Genomic DNA, 20,276 nt, shown 5'->3' on the forward strand with positions numbered 1-20,276 from the left:
CCAACCCCCCCCTTCTCACCACTTAGGAGTGAAGTCCTGTGCTTCCCTCATCAAGATGGCTTCCCACCAAGAGGGGAGCAGTGGGTTCAGCCATCTCTAGGCTCAGGCTGCCATTTCACAATCACTTCTAATTGCCTTTTGGGTAGTCCATCTATCACTTCTTTTGGAATACCTTTCTTCTGACCCACCAGGAAACAAAGGGGGGACTCAAAATGATGTTTTAGTTCTCTTAAGATATCATAGGACACAGACTGATACACAGGAGCAATCCCACCTCCCAGTCTGTTTTCCACCACTACTAGCATTGCAGCATTTGTGTATTTATAAAACCTTTATCATCTTTATCCCTTAAGACATGAGAAATTGAAATCTGCAATTGTGTAGCTACACTTGGAACATGTTCATTATTCAACAACCCATTTGACATTTTAGCATCATCCTGCTACTCCCTTCTTGATAAAGCATCCTGTTATCCCTCACCCCCGTATTACTCATAGTTATAGCAGCAGCAGGAGGGACACAAACACCTCCGTAAGGTGACAGGGGATAGACAAAGTCCCCCGCCTGCTGGGGTATAGAAACCGAAGGAGGCTGAGGGTAAAAACATGCTAGGAAAGAAAAGGGATAGGGAACAGAGTTGACGACTTCAGCAATAGCATTTAAAGGAAGACAGGACGATAAACTCAGTGCTTTGGGTTGTAAAAATGTCTGGTTTGATTTTTTGAGCAATTCTTGAGTAATGGAGCTGTCAGAGTCAAAAGAGATTAGCTTATCACCAGTTACTTGAGTTGGCAGTTTTAACATAGAATAGAATAGAATAGAATAGAATAGAATAGAATAGGATTAACCAGGGTTGGAAAAGACCTTCAAGATCATCAAGTCCAACCTATCACCCAACTCCATCTGATCAACACCATCTGATCAACATGGCACCAAGTGCCTCATCCAGTCTCCTCTTAAACACTTCCAGTGATGGTGACTCCACCACCTCCCTGGGCAGCACATTCCAATGGTCAATAACTCTGTGAAGAACTTCTTCCTAACACTCAGCCTAAACCTCTGCATCTGGTTTTCTTTGTTTCTTCTGTTCCTATACTTCCTGCTCTGTTTGAGGATTTGCTCCTTCTGCAGCCGCTGCGGCTGCCTTAAGTGGAGGTACCTGTGGGTATGAACCTGGCTCCTTTGCTGTATCTGTGTAGCCGTGATCAAAAGGATCATCCAGCTCTGTGTCTGGCTCAGAGCTGCTGTCCAGGTATTTTACATCTGCATCAGGCAATGTCTTAGGCTTCTTACCCAGCATGTCAAACGGCCTCTCACTGTTGAACCAGGAGCTTTTGTGACGGCACTCATTAGTGGCTCATCAGTGTCCATTTTTTCCTCCCCCATTTGCCCTACAGACACACTGCTTGTTTCTGACTGTGCTGTGTTGTTTGTAGGAAGCTCATCCTGCTTCTGAGGGCCCGCACAGGTCATGGGAGTGTTTAGTGTCCCTGAGGGTGAAGTGCTGTTGGATTTACTCATTAGCGTGGTCAGCGCTAGCCATAGTATGCGCCACATTATTAACAGGTCCAGTGACAAACCATTCCTGGATTTTGTGCTTCTGAGAGGCTCTCCCCAGCCCTGTTCCACTCTGTTAACTTGTATGCCCCTGATTCAGGATGCCAGGGGCAACTGCGATTGATCCACAGCAAAAGAAGGATAAGTTTCTGAGAGCTCAGTCTGTACCTTGCTCTTTGATAATTCCCGTAAGCACATCACGGTGCAATTGCTGTAATCACCTGGCTCCCTGGCCCATATTCTTCCCTGGCCGCAGTCTCTAGACCTGTCCTGCAAGCGTAGGGGATGGTTTGCTCAGGTCTCCCATTCCGCTCTCTGGGGGTGCAATCTGAGGGTGGATCAGAGAGGGATCTCACTGCAGTCCCTGTTTGGGTGCCATGATGCTGGAATGCACGCACAGACTCCTTGTTGGTGCAGCAGGAATCATTTATTGGTACAGGGCAAGCAGTTTATACAGGAAAAATTGAGCAGGCTAAGCAATACCCTGACATTTTTGCACTCCTGTTGCTAATTGAGTTTTCTTCTTTGATATGCAGCTGTCCATTGTTATCTTCATCCCATATCAGGCTGAGCTGTTCTTGCATGGAAGCAAATATCCTTCTGTCTCACACTTCAGGTTGTTTACTGCAGTCAGCTCCTCTTAACATCAGGCCGTTCTTCTGCTATCAGCAACCTGTTGTTCATTCTTGTCTTGAAACCTTCCATAGATACTTTCTGCTCTCCCACAGAAGCTTAAACTTTTTGAGTAGTTAAGTAAAACTCTTCATGGATTTCATGACTGCTTCAGTAAAGGAACAGCTTTGGTGTTCAGAACACGTGCCACATTAAAGGCTCTTTCTCTTTCTCTGTACATGTACGTAGTCAGTGAAGAATTACCAGATCAGTCACTGAACAGTTACATTGCTTTAGGATTAAAACACCTGGCTCAGCTTCTTAGCAGAGCGTTGTAGGGTTGGATTTGCCCTCCCCAACAAAATCTGAGATTCAGCCCCACAATGGAGATTTGCTGCTTGGATAAATAACCAGAGGAGCTCAGAAGTTTGGAAGCAAAAATGAAGCTATGTTTACAAAAAGTGAACTAAATATAAAAGTGTGAATGGCAATAAGCATATACTGGATATATTTTCGTATATTCACAATTCAGCCACCCCAGGAACACTCCCTTATACAAAATCAGCTCTTCTCCCACTCTCTCTGTACAGAAAAGCAATAGCTTCCCTCCCCCTGTGCAACGGAAAGACAGGGAAAAGCAGAGAGAGAGCCCTGCTGCTACTTGGCCATAACAAGAAACTCAGCCGAGGTCAGTGAGGCAAAGCCAAAGCCAAAACACCAGGCAGCAGTCAGAGCAAAGAATAAAAGAGAGAGCTATCTGTGGTAGCAAGTATAAGATTTTCAACACCCCAATGGAATAATATTAACCTATCTATTGATAGCATTCTGTGTCCAATCCCTAATGTTATTTATCTTCTACTCAAAGTCTCTGGAAATTTCCTGTTTACAATGAATGCCTAAGCTGGGTACCAGCCCAAACTGTCACACAGAGTTTGGCATCCCATTAGCCTCCAAATATCTGGAGAGAGACAGTTTGCAAAGGCCTGCAGTGACAGGATGAAGGGCAATGGCTTCAAACTAGAGAAGGGGAGAATGAGATTGAATGTTAGGAACAAGTTGTATCCATTGTTCCTTGTCCTATTACTGTACACCACTGAAAAGAGCTTGGCCCCTGCCACTTAACACCCACCCCTCAGCTATTGATAGACATTGATCAGATCCCTCTCAGCCTTTTTCTCTCCAGACTCAACAGCCCCAGGGCTCTCAGTCTCTCTTCACAGGGGAGATGCTCAAGTCCCGTAAGCATCCTCCTGGCTCTCCCTTGGCCTCTCTCCAGCAGGTCTCTGTCTCTCTGGAACTGGGGAGCCCAAAATTCAAGGTGAGGCTCGATGTGGCCCAGGGCAGCCAGATTTAGTTGGGGATGTCCCTGCTAACCGCAGAGGGGGTTGGACTAGATGACTTTTGGAGGTCCCTTCTGGCCCAGGCCATACTATGATTCTGTCTGAGGTGAAAGATATTCCTCAGAAAGGTCTCCTACCACTAATGCAGGTGAGTTAGGCAAACAGAAGTCACTACAGAACAGGAAATCTGCAGGTCATTCTGTAGTTGGTTGCAGACACTGGGTTATATCAGAGGGACTTGAAAAGGCCACAAATTGTCTCTTCTTGTACAGTCTACCCCTGTAGCTTTCATCATTTCTATAAATATGATCTTTTTGTGGCTCTCAGTGTTCAGCTGCATTGATTTTTCATGACAGAGTGGGGCCTGCATACCTACACAGAGCACCTTTCAAAGAACTTCAAAGATTTTTCAATTTGCTGACATGCAAACTGAGTGTCATGTGATTGCAAATTGAAACACAAACCCAAATTAAATAACTTTTCCATAATGATATGTATTTTGTTAAGTAAAATAAGAGCTTTATATGCATCAAGCTCCTTTTGTCTTAAACTGCAGGCTCTAGCTTTAGGTGCAGCAGTGTCTGCATTTAATGAACTGGTTGAGAAGAAAGCAAACACCCTGAGGGCTCGAGCACATCCATGGAGACAGACTGAGGGAGTTGGGGCTGTTCAGTCTGGAGAAGAGAAGGCTCTGAGGAGAACTTCTTGTGGCCTTCCAGTATCTGAAGGGGGCTACAAGAAAGCTGGGGAGGGACTTTTGAGGGTGTCAGGGAGTGATAGGACTGGAGAAATGGAAGAAAACTAGAAGTGGGTAGATTCAGATTGGACATTAGGAAGAATTTGTTGCCCGTGAGGGTGGTGAGAGCCTGGCACAGGTTGCCCAGGGAGGTGGTGGCAGCCTCATGCCTAGAGGTTTTTGCAGCCAGGCTGGATGTGGCTGTGAGCAACCTGATGTGAGGTGTCCCTGGCCATGGAGGGGGGGTTGAAACTGGATGATCACAGCATTTGAGGTCCCTTCCAACCCTGAAAATTCTATGCTTCTATGATTCTAATTAAACAGGAAATTAATTGTACTGTGTATAAAAAGCATTAAGTATATGAAGACAATTGATTTTCAGTCAGCAAGGCTGTGCTTTGCTTTGTTTCTGTACAGTGTTTCCAGGTGGGAAAAATAGCATGCAGTTGTTTTCTCTTTGTGTGCCACAGTCGCTGAGGAAAATCAAAATAATCCCAGCAAGCTGAAATTCCTGGCAGAGAAAAATGTTAGGTATGGGGGAATGGTGTAGAAGAAGAGAATAACCTTTGCTTGCCCTTTTTGCTGGTGAAGGATTGCTGAAGAACTTTTTGCATCTCTCTGAAGGGATGTGGTGGGTTGAAATTTCGCCCCCCAACATTAACTTTGCCTGAGCAGCTCAGCTGGAAGCAAATGGAAGCTGCATTTACAGGCAAAACTACAATGGGATGCAATGAACATGTACAAAATATCCAGGAGTTACAATATCTACAGGGATTTACAAGTAATAAACAGCACAAGAACCTCCCTGGTCAATGACCAGGGGAAGCTACCAGCTTCTCCTTTTCTGCCCTCCAAACCCCTGTACAAAAGAAGAGAGAAAGGAGCAGAGAAAGTTGTTGCTAAACTTAACCAAAACAATGCGGCCAAGGTCAAGCAGAAGCAAGTTAGCATCTCTGAGAAGGGAAGGGAAGGGAAGGGAAGGGAAGGGAAGGGAAGGGAAGGGAAGGGAAGGGAAGGGAAGGGAAGGGAAGGGAAGGGAAGGGAAGGGAAGGGAAGGGAAGGGAAGGGAAGGGAAGGGAAGGGAAGGGAAGGGAAGGGAAGGGAAGGGAAGGGAAGGGAAGGGAAGGGAAGGGAAGGGAAGGGAAGGGAAGGGAAGGGAAGGGAAGGGAAGGGAAGGGAAGGGAAGGGAAGGGAAGGGAAGGGAAGGGAAGGGAAGGGAAGGGAAGGGAAGGGAAGAGAAGAGAAGAGAAGAGAAGAGAAGAGAAGAGAAGAGAAGAGAAGAGAAGAGAAGAGAAGAGAAGAGAAGAGAAGAGAAGAGAAGAGAAGAGAAGAGAAGAGAAGAGAAGAGAAGAGAAGAGAAGAGAAGAGGTGAAATTTGGTACAACTAGTCTTAGTCCAATGGGATTGTTTTAGAATGATTTTTGTTTTCCTTTTCACACCCAACAGTGATTTGTTTACATTTAAACGACTTTTCTGCTCAAGATCTGTGAAAAATTTTAAAGGCATAGCCTAAAATTCCCACAAGTGAATAAAGGATGAGCTATGAATTTCAGTAAGCAGTTATATGAATGAAGTTTCAGAGGAACACTGATGATAATATTTGCAGTTGTCACACTGCTGGTGTGCCACACAAACAGCACCATTTCCCACAGGACAAGCCCATGTTGTGGGTGAAGTTACCCTCCAGAGACCTGAAAGCATCTGAACCCTATGAAGTCACTCATAGTGTCCTGAATTTCGCCAGTGCTGCTTGGTGTTGGAATAACAAAGCTCCAAGGGCCTTGCTTTAATGATCTGTGAGTTTGGTTGAGGGTTCCTTGGTGATGGGACCAAAATCCACATGTGCATGCTGCTTGGGATTAACAATAACCTGCCAGCAGCAAGCACCCATTGTTTCATACCTAGTAGCAATAATTTTCTGAGCCTCAGTGGTGGGTTGAAAATTCCCCCCACAACATTAAATTGCCAGCCCAGCCCAGCTGGAAGCAGACAAAAGCTGCATTTACAAGCAGAACTACAATCTGAAAGGAAATCCAATGAATATGTACAAAATATCCAGGATTTACAATATCTACAGGTATTTACAATTTACAAACAGCACAAGAATCCCTCTGGAAAAAAACAGCTTCCCCTTCCCTGCCCCCTCCCTCTACCCCCCTGTACATGGGACAAGAGAAAGAGCAGAGAGATGTTTGTTAATATACAGCCACAAGAACACGTTCAAGGTCAACAAAGCCAGCAGGAGCACAGGTTAGTATCTGACAGAGGGAGGAACCTGAAAAGAGAGAAAGTTAGTGTACACAACTAGCTTATAGAATCATAGACTCATAGAATTGTCAGGGGTGGAAGGGACTTCAAGGCTCAGCCAGTTCCAAACCCCCTGCCATGGGCAGGGACACCTCACATCAGCAGGTTGCTCACAGCCACATCCAGCCTGGCTGCAAAAACCTCCAGGCATGAGGCTGCCACCACCTCTCTGGGCAACCTGTGCCAATCTCTCACCACCCTCATGGGCAACAACTTCTTCCTAACATCCAATCTGAATCTACCTACTTCTAGTTTTGCTCCATCGCCCCAGTCCTATCACTCCCTGACACCCTCAGAAGTCCTTCCCCAGCTTTCTTGTAGCCCCCTTCAAATACTGGAAGGCCACAATTAGTTCTCCTCAGAGCCTTCTCTTCTCCAGACTGAACAGCCCCAACTCCCTCAGTCTGTCTCCATAGCAGAGCAGCTCCAGCCCTCTGCTCATCCTCGTGGCCCTTCTCTGGACACCTCCCAGTGCCTCCAGATCCTTGTTGTTACACGAGTTCTGGAACTGGACACAGAGCTCCAGGTGGGGTCTCTCCTGGTTTTTATCTATTCAATGGCATTGTTCAGAACTTACAGTTGTTTTTATTTTCACATCCAGTGGTAATTTATTTACATTCTATTACTTTCTGTTCAAGACCTGTGGAAAATTATCCAGTCACAGCTGAAACTACCACAGCTTCCAGTCTTGATGCCTGCGCTCTGGATGCCACAGAAAGAAGTGTGTGTTTGCAGCAACAGCACACCCTCTGTTGGGGTGATGTGAGGCACAGGCAGCAGCAGTCCCTTCCCTGCCTGAAGGGCTGGCAGAGCAAGCTGGTGTTTGCAGCTGGGTTCCCAGCAGGCAGCACAGGGCACAGCGAGAGTCGGTGTTCTTTGTCTAGTGAGCAGGGAGGCAATTTCTGACAGGAGTGGAGGTTTCAGCTTGTCCTGGTCAAGGAGAGGCTGGTTCAGGGCTGCTGATTTTGGGCAGCATTCAAGGCCAGGTGTGCACAGTGCTGTCTTTGACAAGATTGAAGGCCAGGGAGGGATGCAAGGTCACACTTGTACAGTTCCCCTTGTTCCTGTACTGCACACACTGCTCCGTGTGACAGCCTGAAGCAAGTGGGATGAAAGCTTAAATATTCTGCCCATGAGCCTCTCTTCATTACAGGGTGTGATGGTTTGAGCTTTACTGGAGTCCAAAAGCTCAAATGGAAACAGATTTAGATTCCCTCCCCCTCTCCCCTCTCCCTATAGGGTAAAGCAAATTAGGCAGGAGGAAGGAGAGGTGAAATCATGGAAGAAGATGGTCTGGAGTCGGTTTGGAAATCAAAACAAAGGTAATTTTTAAGCAATGTGTATATACACAGGTAGCAGTAACAGGGAAGCTTACAAAGGTACAAGGAAAAGGGTAAATAGGAAAACCTACAAACCCAGGCCCAGCTGGCATTGGATTCCCTTGATGCAAATGGATACAGTCCCTTAGAAAGTGTGGACGCAGCATGGAAAGGAAAGGCCCTGGCCATGTGGTGAGTGCAGGAAGCAGCAGCAGCAGCAGCAGATGACCTCTCTCCAGCAGGTGAGGCAAGGAAAAGAGCAAGAGCTCAGAGGTGTCTCTCTTTAAACAGGATTTGCTGGACAGGAAGGGGGAGTGGAATAGACCTTTGACCCCAGGGGGATGCCTCCTCCTGCAAGGGGGAAACCAAATCTCTCTCTCTGCCAACCTGGATCAGATTTCTTTTGTCCACCTGGGGACTGGGTTCTTTTCAGCACCCCCATCAGGGCTACGAGGATGATCAGAGGGCTGGAGCACCTCTCCTGTGAGGACAGACTGAAGGAGTTGGGGCTGTTCAGTCTGGAGAAGGGAAGGCTCCCAGGTGACCAAATTGTGGCCTTCCAGGATCTGAAGGGGGCTCCAGGAAGGCTGGGGAGGGACTGCTCAGGCTCTCAGGTAGTGATAGGACTAGGGGGAATGGAATGAAGCTGGAGGTGGGGAGATTCAGGCTGGAGGTGAGGAGGAAGTTCTTCCCCATGAGAGTGGTGAAGCCCTGGAATGGGTTGTCCAGGGAGGTGGTTGGGGCCCTGTTCCTGGAGGTGTTTAAGCCCAGGCTGGATGAGGCTGTGGCCAGCCTGATGTAGTGTGGGGTGTCCCTGCCCATGGCAGGGGGGTTGGAACTAGATGATCCTTGTGCTCCCTTCCAACCCTGACTGATACTGTGATACAATCAAGGATGGATGTAACATTGGACACACAGGGTTTTGCTGTCCTGCCTGGGACACCACAGACTGCTGCTTAGGATTCTCTGGTGGATGGCTGGTTACATGTAATCAATTGATAACTAAGGAAATCAAATGCTGTTATAACATTTATTTGATGCTGCTTAAAACAAGACTCTCCGTAGATTAGTGAGAGTAAATCCTGTAGCTTCCCTGCAAGCCATATTGATTTATATCAAACCCAAGTAATGCATATTGATTCATTCATGCTGTCCTGCTGGGGTGTGTGACTGACCCTCCAACAGCATCTCCTGACTTGGTTGGGCTTTCTGGTAATGACATTAATGGCTCACAATAAATCCATCTTAACAGGTCTCCAAATCCTAGCAGCACTGCTGCAGGACTTGGCAGTAGGGCAGTTTGCAAATAACAGGGTAATGATGTTTGACAATGCTCTGGTTTGTCCTCTGAGTTAGGGGAAGAACAGTTGCAGATATTCACAGGATCATAGAAATATAAAGGTTGGAACAGACCCTCAGGATCACCAAGTCCAACCTAGAACCCTACTCTACAAGGGTCACCACTAAACCATGTCCCCAAGCACCACATCCAAAACACAGAATCACAGAATCAATAAGGTTGGAAGAGACCTCAAAGATCATCAAGTCCAACCTGTCACCCAACACCTCATGACTACTAAACCATGGCACCATGTGGCACGTCCTGTCCCCTCTTGAACACCGCCAGGGATGGGGACTCCACCACCTCCCTGGGCAGAACATTCCAATCCCTGACCACTCTGGCTGGGAAAAAAATTCTTCCTACTGTCCAGTCTAAACCTACCCAGTCACAGCTTGGGGCCATTCTCTCTTGTTCTGTCACTAATTACCTGTGAGAAGAGACCAGCAGCAGCCTCTCCACAAGGTCCTTTCAGGTAGCTGTAGACAGCCAGGAGGTTTCCCCTCTGCTTCCTCTGTTTCACACTAACCATCCCCAGCTCCTTCAGTTGCTCTTCATCAGATTTATTCTCCAGGCCCTTCCCAGCTTCCTTGCCCTCCTCTGCCCTGGCTCCAGCACTTCCACATCTCTCTTGTGTTGAGCTGCCCAAAACTGGGCACAGCACTCAAGGTGTGGCCTCCCCAGAGCTGAGTCCCAGGGGACAATCCCCTCCCTGCTGCTGCTGGACACAGCATTGCTGATCCCAGCCAGGATGCCTTTGGCTTTCTTGGCCACCTGGGCACACTGCTGGCTCCTCTTCAGCTGCTTGTCCATCAGCACCCCCAGGCCCCTTTCTGCCAGCAGCTTTCCAGCCACACTGCCCCAAGCCTGCAGCCTTGCTTGGGGTTGTTGTGCCCCAAGTGCAGGACCTGGCACTTGGCCTTGTTGAAGCTCATCCCAGTATCACTGGCTATGGATCCAATCTGCTCAAGTCCCTCTGCAGAGCCTTCCCATCCTCATGATTATATTGCTAATATTAGAATAGAATAGCATAGCATAGCATGGCATGGCATGGCATAGCATAGCATAGCATAGAATAGAATAGAATAGAATAGAATAGAATAGAACAGACCAGGTTGGAAGAGACCTTCAAGATCATCACGTCCAACCTATCATCCAACACCACCTAATCAACTAACCCATGGCACCAAGCACCCTGTCAAGTCTCCTACTGAACACCTCCAGTGATGGTGACTCCACCACCTCCCCGGGCAGCACATTCCAATGGGCAATCACTTTCTCTGTGAAGAATTTCTTCCTAACATCCAGTCTGAACCTCCCCTGGCACAGCTGGAGACTGTGTTCTCTTGTTCTGGTGCTGGGTGCCTGGGAGAAGAGACCAGCCCCCACCTGGCTACAACCTCCCTTAATAGGAATATTGTTAAGTAGCCAGGTAAATGTGCAGTGTGGCTGTTTATGTTGAGTAGCAGCAGAATACTCTATATTTGAATGGCAACATTTGGAGCCATATGGGCTCCTGCAGACATTTTGTCGTCTGCATGTTATGAGAGTCAGAGTTTTCTGCTTTCTGGTGGGCACTCTTTTAGCATCTGCTTGAAAGCATTTCACCCAGTTTCACTTTAGAGATCTGATTTTTGCTTTAATTGCAAGTGTCTTGCATGTAAGTCGACAATAGAGACAGTACAGGTTGGGAGGGGATCTGCTGGAGAGCCGCCCTGTGGAGAAGGAGCTGGGAGTGCTGGTGGACAACAAATTCTGCATGGGACAGCAATGTGCCCTGGTGGCCAGGAAGGCCAATGGGGTCCTGGGGTGCATTAAGAAGAGTGCGTCCAGCAGAGCCAGGGAGGTTCTCCTCCTCCTCTGCTCTGTCCTGGTGACAATTCTGGGCTCCCCAGTTCAAGAGGGACAGGGATCTGCTGGAGAGAGTCCAAGGAAGGGCTACAAGGATGCTGAAGGGACTGCAGCACTGCCTGTTGAGGGGAGGCTGAGAGCCCTGGGGCTATTTAGTCTGGAGAGGAGAAGACTGAGAGGAGATTTAATAAATGCCTATAAATATCTGAGAGCTGGGGGTCAGGAAGGAAGGGCCAGGGACAGGCTCTGCTTGCTTGTGCCCTGGGATAAGACAAGTGGCAATGGATGGAAACTACAGGAGGTTCCACATCAATGTGAGGAGGAACTTCTTCACTGTGAGGGTCCCAAAGCAGTGGCACAGGCTGCCCAGAGAGGTTGTGGAGTCTCCTTCTCTGGAAACCCATCTGTATGCATTCCTGTGCAATCTCAGAGGTCTTTTCCAACCTGGCTTATTCTATTCTATTCTATTCTATTCTATTCTATTCTATTCTATTCTATTCTATTCTATTCTATTCTATTCTATTCTATTCTATTCTATTCCATTCCATTCCATTCCATTCCATTCCATTCCATTCCATTCCATTCCATTCTATTCCATTCTATTCTATTCTATTCTATTCTATTCTATTCTATTCTATTCTATTCTATTCTATTCTATTCTATTCTATTCCATTCCATTCTATTCTATTCTGTTCTCCTTTGGTTTCTTGCTTGCTGAATCATACTGTAATGAAAACAAACTTGGTTTTACTACTTCTATGATCACTGAGCTAAGAGACACTGCCCAGTTGATACCTGTGGTAGTTTTAGAATAGAGTAGAATTAATCAGGTTGGAAAAGACCTTTGAGATCATCAGGTTGAACCTATCACCCAACACCATCTAATCAACTAACCCATGGCACCAAGTGCCTCATCCAGGCTCTTCTTAAACACCTCCAGGGATGGTGACTCCACCACCTCCCTGGGCAGCACATTCCAATGGCCAATCTCTCTGTCTGGGAAGAACTTCTCTCTTCTTGCTTCTTCCCTCTGGAGAGATGCTCACTTGCTTCTGCTTGACCTTGGCTGCATTGGTTTGGTAGTAACATCCCTCTGCTCCTTTCTCCCTTTTGTACAGGGGAGTCTGGGGAGGAAGGGAGGGAGAAGCCAGTAGATTCCCTTGGTCAAAAGACCAGGGGGTTTCTTGTGCTGTTTGTTAATTGTAAATCCCTGTAGATATTGTAACTCCTGGATATGTTGTATACATTCCTTGCATGCCATTGGAGATTGTAGTTTTGCTATAAGTACAGCTTCCATTTGCTTCCAGATGGGCTGGGCTGGCAAAAGTAATGTTGGGGGGGAAAATTTCAACCCACCACAATCCCAGTTTACCCTTGCTGAAGTTGTTTGTCTCCCTCCTGGCCAGGCACTCACCAGCAGGCTTGAGCAACTGCTATCTCTTCTTTTATTTTTTTCATTAACACTTCTCCAGAGTCATTTCCTAATGAGATCAAGGACTGTGTGATTTATAACCCCGAAGCTGAGGAGGTTACAGTTTATTACATTAATAGAGTGCTTGCTGCTAAACCTCTGAGATCTGCTTAGTCATCTCAGGAGGGGAGAAACTTCTCCCCCTGTTTGGAAGAATCTATTCCAAATCATGAATCCAGTTACCTGCTTTCAGCTTAAAGGAACAGGTGAAGATCAACCTCATGAGGGGAGGCTGAGGGACCTGGGGCTTTATAATCTGGAGAAGAGAAGACTTACAGGGGTTATAATGGTCTCTTCTCCCAGGCAACCAGCACCAGAACAAGAGGACACAGTCTCAAGCTGTGCCAGGGGAAGTTTAGGCAGGAGGTGAGGAGAAAGTTCTTCATGGAGAGAGTCATTCATCATTGGAATGTGCTGCCCAGGGAGGTGGTGGAGTCCCCATCCCTGGAGGTGTTCAAGAGGGGATTGGATGTGGTACTTGGTGCCATGGTCTAGTCATGAGGTCTGTGGTGACAAGTTGGACTCGATGATCCTCGAGGTCTCTTCCAACCTTAGTGATACTGTGATACTGTGATATTGTGATAAATGTTTATCAATATCTGAGGGCTGGGGGTCAGGAGGGAGGGGACAGGCTCTGCTCACTTGCACCCTGGGATAGGACAAGGAGCAGTGGATGTAAGCTGCAGCACAGGAGGTTCCACCTCAACACAAGGAGGAACTTCTTTACTGTAAGGGTCCCAGAGCCCTGCAAGAGGCTGCCCAGAGAGGTTGTGGAGTTGTCTTCTCTGAAGGCTTTCAAGGCCCATCGGGATGTGTTCCTGTGTGACCTGAGCTAGACTGTATGGTCCTGCTCTGGCAGGGGGGTTGGACTTGGTGATCTTTTTGGGTCTCTTCCAACCCCTGACATCCTGTGAGCCTGTGAACTTTTGGAGCTGAATTGAAACCAGGGAATCTGCTGCCTTGAGAATCGTGTTGCCTAATGCCATTGAGGTTTATAATCCTTTAGAATTTTCCTGAGCCTTGCTTCCCTCCTTTGTTACCTGTGGGTGGCAAATACAGTAGCACTAACCCTGCCTCTGCAAACCAGCAGCAGCCAGCAGTGAGGCTTTCCCTGGCTATTCCCGTGGTCTCAGACACTGGCATGCTGTACAGAGGAGAGGAATGCTCCAATAAGGAATCTTCCAAAGAATTAGATTCTGTGTGTGGTTTTAGTTTTAGTGTTATAGGTACATGTTTGTGCAAGATCTCAGACCTATTTCTGCCTTGACAGATGTGTTTTGGAGTTTATGTTGAAATCATAGATTCACAGAATTGTCAGGCTTGGAAGTGACCTCAAGGATCAGCCAGTTCCAACCCCCTGCCATGGGCAGGGACACCTCACACTACAGCAGGTTGCTCACAGCCACATCCAGCCTGGCTGCAAAAATCTCCAGGCATGAGGCTGTCACCACCTCCCTGGGCAACCTGTGCCAGTCTCTCACCACCCTCCTGGGGAACAACTTCTTCCTAACATCCAATCTCAATCTACCCACTTCTAGTTTTGTTCCATCCCCCCCAGTCCTATCACTCCCTGACACCCTCAGAAGTCCCTCCCCAGCTTTCTTGTAGCCCCCCTTAAAGTCAGCTTTTGAGAAAGTATTTGAACTTACTCTCCACACAGCAGAAGTTCTTCACTCTCTTGATTATTTTAGTCAGAAAAGATAGTATTGAGAGAGGGCATCTGCCAGCTAAGATGATGACCAAGGAATGTAAATGTTACATGAAAAAGAATTAAGAATATAATTGCTGGATTTAAAAGAGGAGCATTATGGACTCTATAATTAGAAAGAATTGGAGCAGTGCATAAACAAATACTCCTACAAATTGAGTATTGGAGATTTGAGGAGAAAAATCAGTGCACTCTGGATATCAGTTACAAAACTCTTCTGCAGTAATGATAAGCAGACATGTTTTATCCTGCAGGGTCTTCCCTCTCACTGAAAACTGAGGAAAATTGGGGTAATGGCTGTTGACATTTCCAGGGATATCACAGGCTCACAGGATGCTAGGGGTTGAAAGGCACCTCTGGAGATCATCAAGTCCAATCCCCCTGCCAGAGCAGGACCATAGAATCCAGCACAGGTCACACAGGAACACATCCAGATGGATCTTGAAAGTCTCCAGAGAAGGAGACTCCACAACCTCTCTGGGCAGCCTGCTCCAGTGCTCTGGGACCCTCACAGTGAAGAAGTTCCTCCTTGTGTTGAGGTGGAACCTCCTGTGCTGCAGTTTATATCTATTGTCCATTGTCTTATCACAGGGTGCAACTGAGCAGAGCCTGTACCTGTCCCTTCCTTCCTGATCCCCAGCCCTCAGATATTGATAGACACTGATCAGATCCCCTCTCAGTCTTCTCCTCTCCAGACTAAACAGCCCCAGCCTCTCCTCACCAGGCAGTGCTGCAGTCCCTTCAGCATCCTTGTAGCCCTCCCTTGGACTCTCTCCAGCAGATCCCTGTCCCTCCTGAGCTGGGGAGCCCAGAACTGGATGCAATATTCCAGGTGAGGTCTCAGCAGGGCAGAGTAGAGGAGGAGGAGAACCTCCCTGGCTCTGCTGGACACACTCCTCTTAGTGCACCCCAGGATCCCATTGGAAGTGTGACTGCCCTTGGTATGCCAGTGTGAGCTCAGCTGTTGATATTATTTTGTCTCTAATAAAAATGTGGACATACAGTATTTTTGTTTGTTTGTGTTTAGTCCAGAAAAGGTTATGGAGGCAAAATCAGCATTTCTGTATGCTTCCAGGCTTTGGAATTCCAAGAGCATTACCTTGGCAGTTTAAGCCCAGCCTAGCAGCTGCTAGCTATTGAAAGGATATTCAAGGCAGTACTGGGAAGTGGTTTGCACAAGCTGCAGTCACTGAAACTTAGGGTAGCTTAGAATTTTCAGCTATTCTAAATAGTGTCTCCTGGTGTTTTGTCCTGTCTTTGACCCAGACTTGGTCTGACCATATGGAGATGGGACCTGTATCAGGAATAGCGCTGTCAGCAGAGCCAGAGAAGTGGTTGGCCCCTCTGTACTTGGCTCTGGTGAGGCCACACTTTGAGTACTGGGTTCAGTTTTGGGGCCCTCACTGCAAGAAAGACATTGAGGTCTTGGAGTGAGTCCAGAGGAGGGCAACAATACTGGTTCAGGGTCTGGAGAAAAGGGCTGGTGAGGAGCAGCTGAGGGAACTGGGGTTGCTTAGGCTGGAGAAAAGAAGCTTCAGGTGAGACAATATTGTGCTCTACAACTAGTTGGAAGGAGGCTGCAGTGAGGTGGCTGTTGGTCTCTCCTCCATAGGAACAAGTGATAGCACAAGATGAAATGGCCTCAAATTGCACCATGGCAGGTTTAGATTGGATATTAGAAGAATATTCTTCACTGAAAGGGTTCTCAAACATTGGAATAGGCTTCCCAGGGAGAAAGTTGAATCATCCTCCCTGGAGGGGTTTAAAAGTTTGCTGATGACACCAAGCTGTGTGGTGCAGCGGACAGCTGGAGGGAAGGGATCCATCCAGAGGGACCTGGGCAGGCTGCGGAGCTGGGCCCAGGACAACCTCATGAGGTTCAACAAGACCAAGTGCAAGGTCCTGCAGCTGGGTCAGGGCAATCCCAGGCACCAATGTAGGCTGGGCAGGGACTGGCTTGAGAGCAGCCCTGAAGAAAAGGCCTTGGGGGGTGCTGGGGGAGGAGAAGCTCAACAGGAGCCAGCAGTGAGCACTTGCAGCCCAGAGAGAAAAGCAGAGCCTGGGCTGCAGCAAGAGAAGTGTGGCCAGCAGGGCCAGGGAGGGGATTCTCCCCCTCTGCTCCACTCTGCTGAGGCCACAGCTGGAGCTCTGTGTCCAGTTCTGGAGCCTCTGTTCCAGGAAGGATCTGGAGGTGCTGGAAGGTGTCCAGAGAAGGGCCACGAGGATGAGCAGAGGGCTGGAGCTGCTCTGCTATGGAGACAGACTGAGGGAGTTGAGGTTGTTCAGTGTGGAGAAGAGAAGGCTCCAAGGAGACCTTCTTGTGGCCTTCCAGTATCTGAAGAGGGCTCCAAGAAAGCTGGGGAGGGACTTTTGAGGGTGTCAGGGAGTGATAGGACTGGGGGGAATGGAGAAAAAAAATAAATAGATAGATTGAGATTGGATGTGAGGAAGAAGTTGTTCCCCATGAGGGTGGTGAGAGACTGGCACAGGTTGCCCAGGGAGGTGGTGGCAGCCTCATCCCTGGAGGTGTTTGCAGCCAGGCTGGATGTGTCTGTGAGCAACCTGCTGTAGTGTGAGGTGTCCCTGCCCATGGCAGGGGGCTTGGAACTGGATGATCCTTGGGGTCCCTTCCAACCCTGACAATTCTGTGGTTCTATGAAAGGACACAGAGATATGGTGCTGAGGGACATGGTTTAGCACCAGATTGTGTAGAGTTAGGGAGCTGTTGGACTAGCTGGTCCTGAGGGTCTTTGGCAACCCAAACAATTCTACAATTCAGTAAGACTGGTTTGCAGCCTGGCTCTGAAGTGCAGGAACAAGGCTGGGGATGAGAGACTTTCAGCAGCCAAAGCCAGGCATAAGCACAGGCAGGAGGTTGAGGGCTGCTCTCAGGCATTCAGAGCTTTCCTGTTTGGTCTCTTTCTGATCCAGATCAAGAGGAAGTACCCTGGGAAAGGAGAGGGTTCACCCTTGTCTTGAACTTAGCTTTAGCCATGGATTTACAGCAACATTTATAGTGCTGGTGGCTTTCTCTGGGTCATAACCCAGACAGGTTCTTTCCCAGCACTAGCAGAGGGTTATATAGTCTCAAGAGGTTTCAGTTTTGCTCTGACTGCCATTAGTGATTAAACTCTCCTTCAGCTGTAAGGCAGAGTGGGATGAGACCTGGGCAATACACATTTTCATATTCAGTTGTGAATGCTTCCATGCTTTATCATTGCTAATTACATACTACAAAGAGAGTAACATGTTCACATTCTTTAGACTAGAACTGAAGAGCATTTGACTCTTTCTAGCCACCAGCTGTCTTTATAATCACCTCACAGAAACCTTGATATGGTTTAGGGGAAACAGAATTTTTAAGTCCTTAATTTTAGAAGTTAATTTCTCCTTGCTTCTTTGGGGTAAACCTGGCCAGAAGTGAATCCATGAATGACATGTTCTCCTAAACCATGGAGCAATTTGATAGTGTGTTCAGAGTAGCACAGGCAACAGGATTGGACTCTTGTATTTCCATAGAGTATACCTGATTGTGGACTCTTGTGGTGTTTGGAATCTGGACTAACTCTGTAGAATGCTATTAATTCTATTAACTCTGTACAATGTTCTTGGCCTTATGGCCAAGAACAGAGTTAATAGAATTAATAGAGAGTTAATAAAGCTAATAGAACAGAGTTCTATAGATAGAGTTAATAGAATAGAATTACATCCAGACAGACGGTGTGGGGCTGGATTAGCCTTATGGCCAGGAGAGCCAGTGGGATCTTGGGGTGCAGCAAGAAAAGGAGGGCTAGGGAGGTTCTTCTTCCCCTCTAATCTGCCCTAGTGAGACCACAGCTGCAATCCTGTGTCCAGTTTTGGGCTCCCCAGTTCAAGAGAGACAGTGGAGGGGGCCAAGCTCTTTTGGGTGGTGCACAGCAATAAGCCAAGGAACAATGGAGACAAACTTGAAGAGAGAAGGTTTCAGCTCAACATGAGGAGAAACTTCTTTGGTGTGAGGGTGCCAGAGCCCTGGAGCAGGCTGCCCAGAGAGGTTGTGGAGTCTCCTTCTCTGGAGCCTTTCCAACCCCACCTGGATGCATTCCTGTGCAGACTGCCCTGGGTGATGCTGCTGTGGCAGGGGGGTTGGACTGGATGATCTCTGGAGGTCCCTTCCAACCTCTAATGTGCTGTGGTACTGTAAACCAGTAGGTGTTGGAATTTGTAGCAGTACTTGGAGACTGGTCTTTACCAGAAACTCTACTGCTTTACTACTAAACAGATAAATAACAAAGATTACTTGAAATTGTAAAGTGCCTACTGTGTGAAGAGGCAACAGCTGTATGTAGGCAGCTACATCCAGACAGATAGTGTGGGGCTGGATTAGTCAGCTTTGTAGGCAGTCCCAGGAGCATTACTGTAAGAAGGGAGAGGAGAAACAAGTCCAGACTTCCTTTCTGGAAAAAGAAAAAAACAATGGAAATATTTTGTGTTAGCTGAGCATCAATGAAGCATCAGAACTGCCACTGGCTGCTAGTTTTGCTTGAATTAGTGGTCATGGGATAGGAAGGGAAGTGCTCCAAACTGCTGTCTAATAATCTGACAGAGAAAAGGGAGGTTGTTGCTGTAAGGGAGCAGGGTGGCACCCACAGCAGCAAGGATAGAGTTCAAACAGAGTACAGGGAGAGCCCAGATGGAGAGTCCCTGCCCGAGGCAGCAACCCATGAGACTGAAGACTCCCCCCAAGCAGCTCTGCTCTTGGTGTGGCTGCAGGGGATTGGTTAATGATGTGTCTGCTAACGAACTTTTCTTCTTACTAGCTAGTGATCCTCATTAAGGTAGCACAGTCATCTATTAGAGTTACTTGTTAAGCTACTGCAGGTGGTTCCTATCTCATTTTGCCTTGCAGTTCCTCATCTTCAATCATTCAGTCCAGGGCACACAATCCCCCCCAGGGGGACACAATCCCCCCCAGGAGGTGTCTGTTTCACTCCAAAGGACTTCATGAGCCTTTATCATCAGTGAGTGTTAATATCAAGTAAGCACCAATGATGTGAGCATCGCTTCGCCCTGCCCTTACCTGGCCTGTCAGAGGGGAATGAAGGCTGCTGCTGCTGCAGTGTGCTCTGAAGTGCTGTTGTGTGAAAGGAGTTGTTCACACATGGAGGACTAAGCACCTGCTCTTTGAGAGGTGCTGTTTTTCCTAACAACTAATCTTGGCCATTAAGAGTCTCAGAAGTAATTTTAAACCCTACATTAGTGCTCCCCAGGTGAAACTGAAGCAGTTTTCTAATGGTGCTGAGCCTTGGGCTCCTTTCAAATTCATTGCCATGGAAGGTTGTACTCACAGGCTCACAGGATGTTAGGGGCTGAAAGCGACCTCTGGAGACCTTCCAGTCCAATCCCGCTGTGAGAGCAGGACCATAGCAGAATGAGCAGAATCCAGCACAGGTCACACAGGAACACATCCAGATGGCGCTGGAAAGGCTCCAGAGAAGGAGACTCCACAACCTCTCTGGGCAGCCTGATCCAGAGCTCTGGGACCCTCACAGTGAAGAATTTCTTCCTTATGCTGAGGTGGAACCTCCTGTGCTGGAGTTTATATCCATTGCCCCTTGTCCTATCCCAGGGTGCAAGTGAGCAGAGCCTGTGTCCTCCCTCTTGACCCCCAGCCCTCAGATAATCATAAACATTTATTAACCCCTTTCTCACTCTTCTCCTCTCCAGACTGAAAAGCCTCTCAGCCTCTGCTCATAGGGCAGTGCTCGTTTGGTTTCATCACATGTTGCCCCCTGCCTCCTGAGCACATGCACCTCTGTGCATGACTTCTTTTATGTTTATTCTTGCAAGTAATGTTTGCCAGAATGTCAGCAGCAAAGAATAAAGAGATGAGTTTGCCATCAGCTTAGGGATGCTAGGCCTGGAAGGGCTGTGTCCTTCACAGTCAAATCAGGGAAACTTTGCCTTCCAACTGCTGCTCTCCTGGTGCCAGGCCAAAAAGAATACAGTGCTTCACAAGTCAGGATGAGAAAGGCAGCGTGGTCAAATGAGGGCTTT

Source organism: Melanerpes formicivorus, unplaced genomic scaffold (genome assembly GCF_026170545.1).
Source record: "Melanerpes formicivorus ecotype bairdi unplaced genomic scaffold, bMelFor1.0.p_v2 SCAF_4, whole genome shotgun sequence".
NCBI classification, from domain to species: Eukaryota; Metazoa; Chordata; class Aves; order Piciformes; family Picidae; genus Melanerpes; species Melanerpes formicivorus.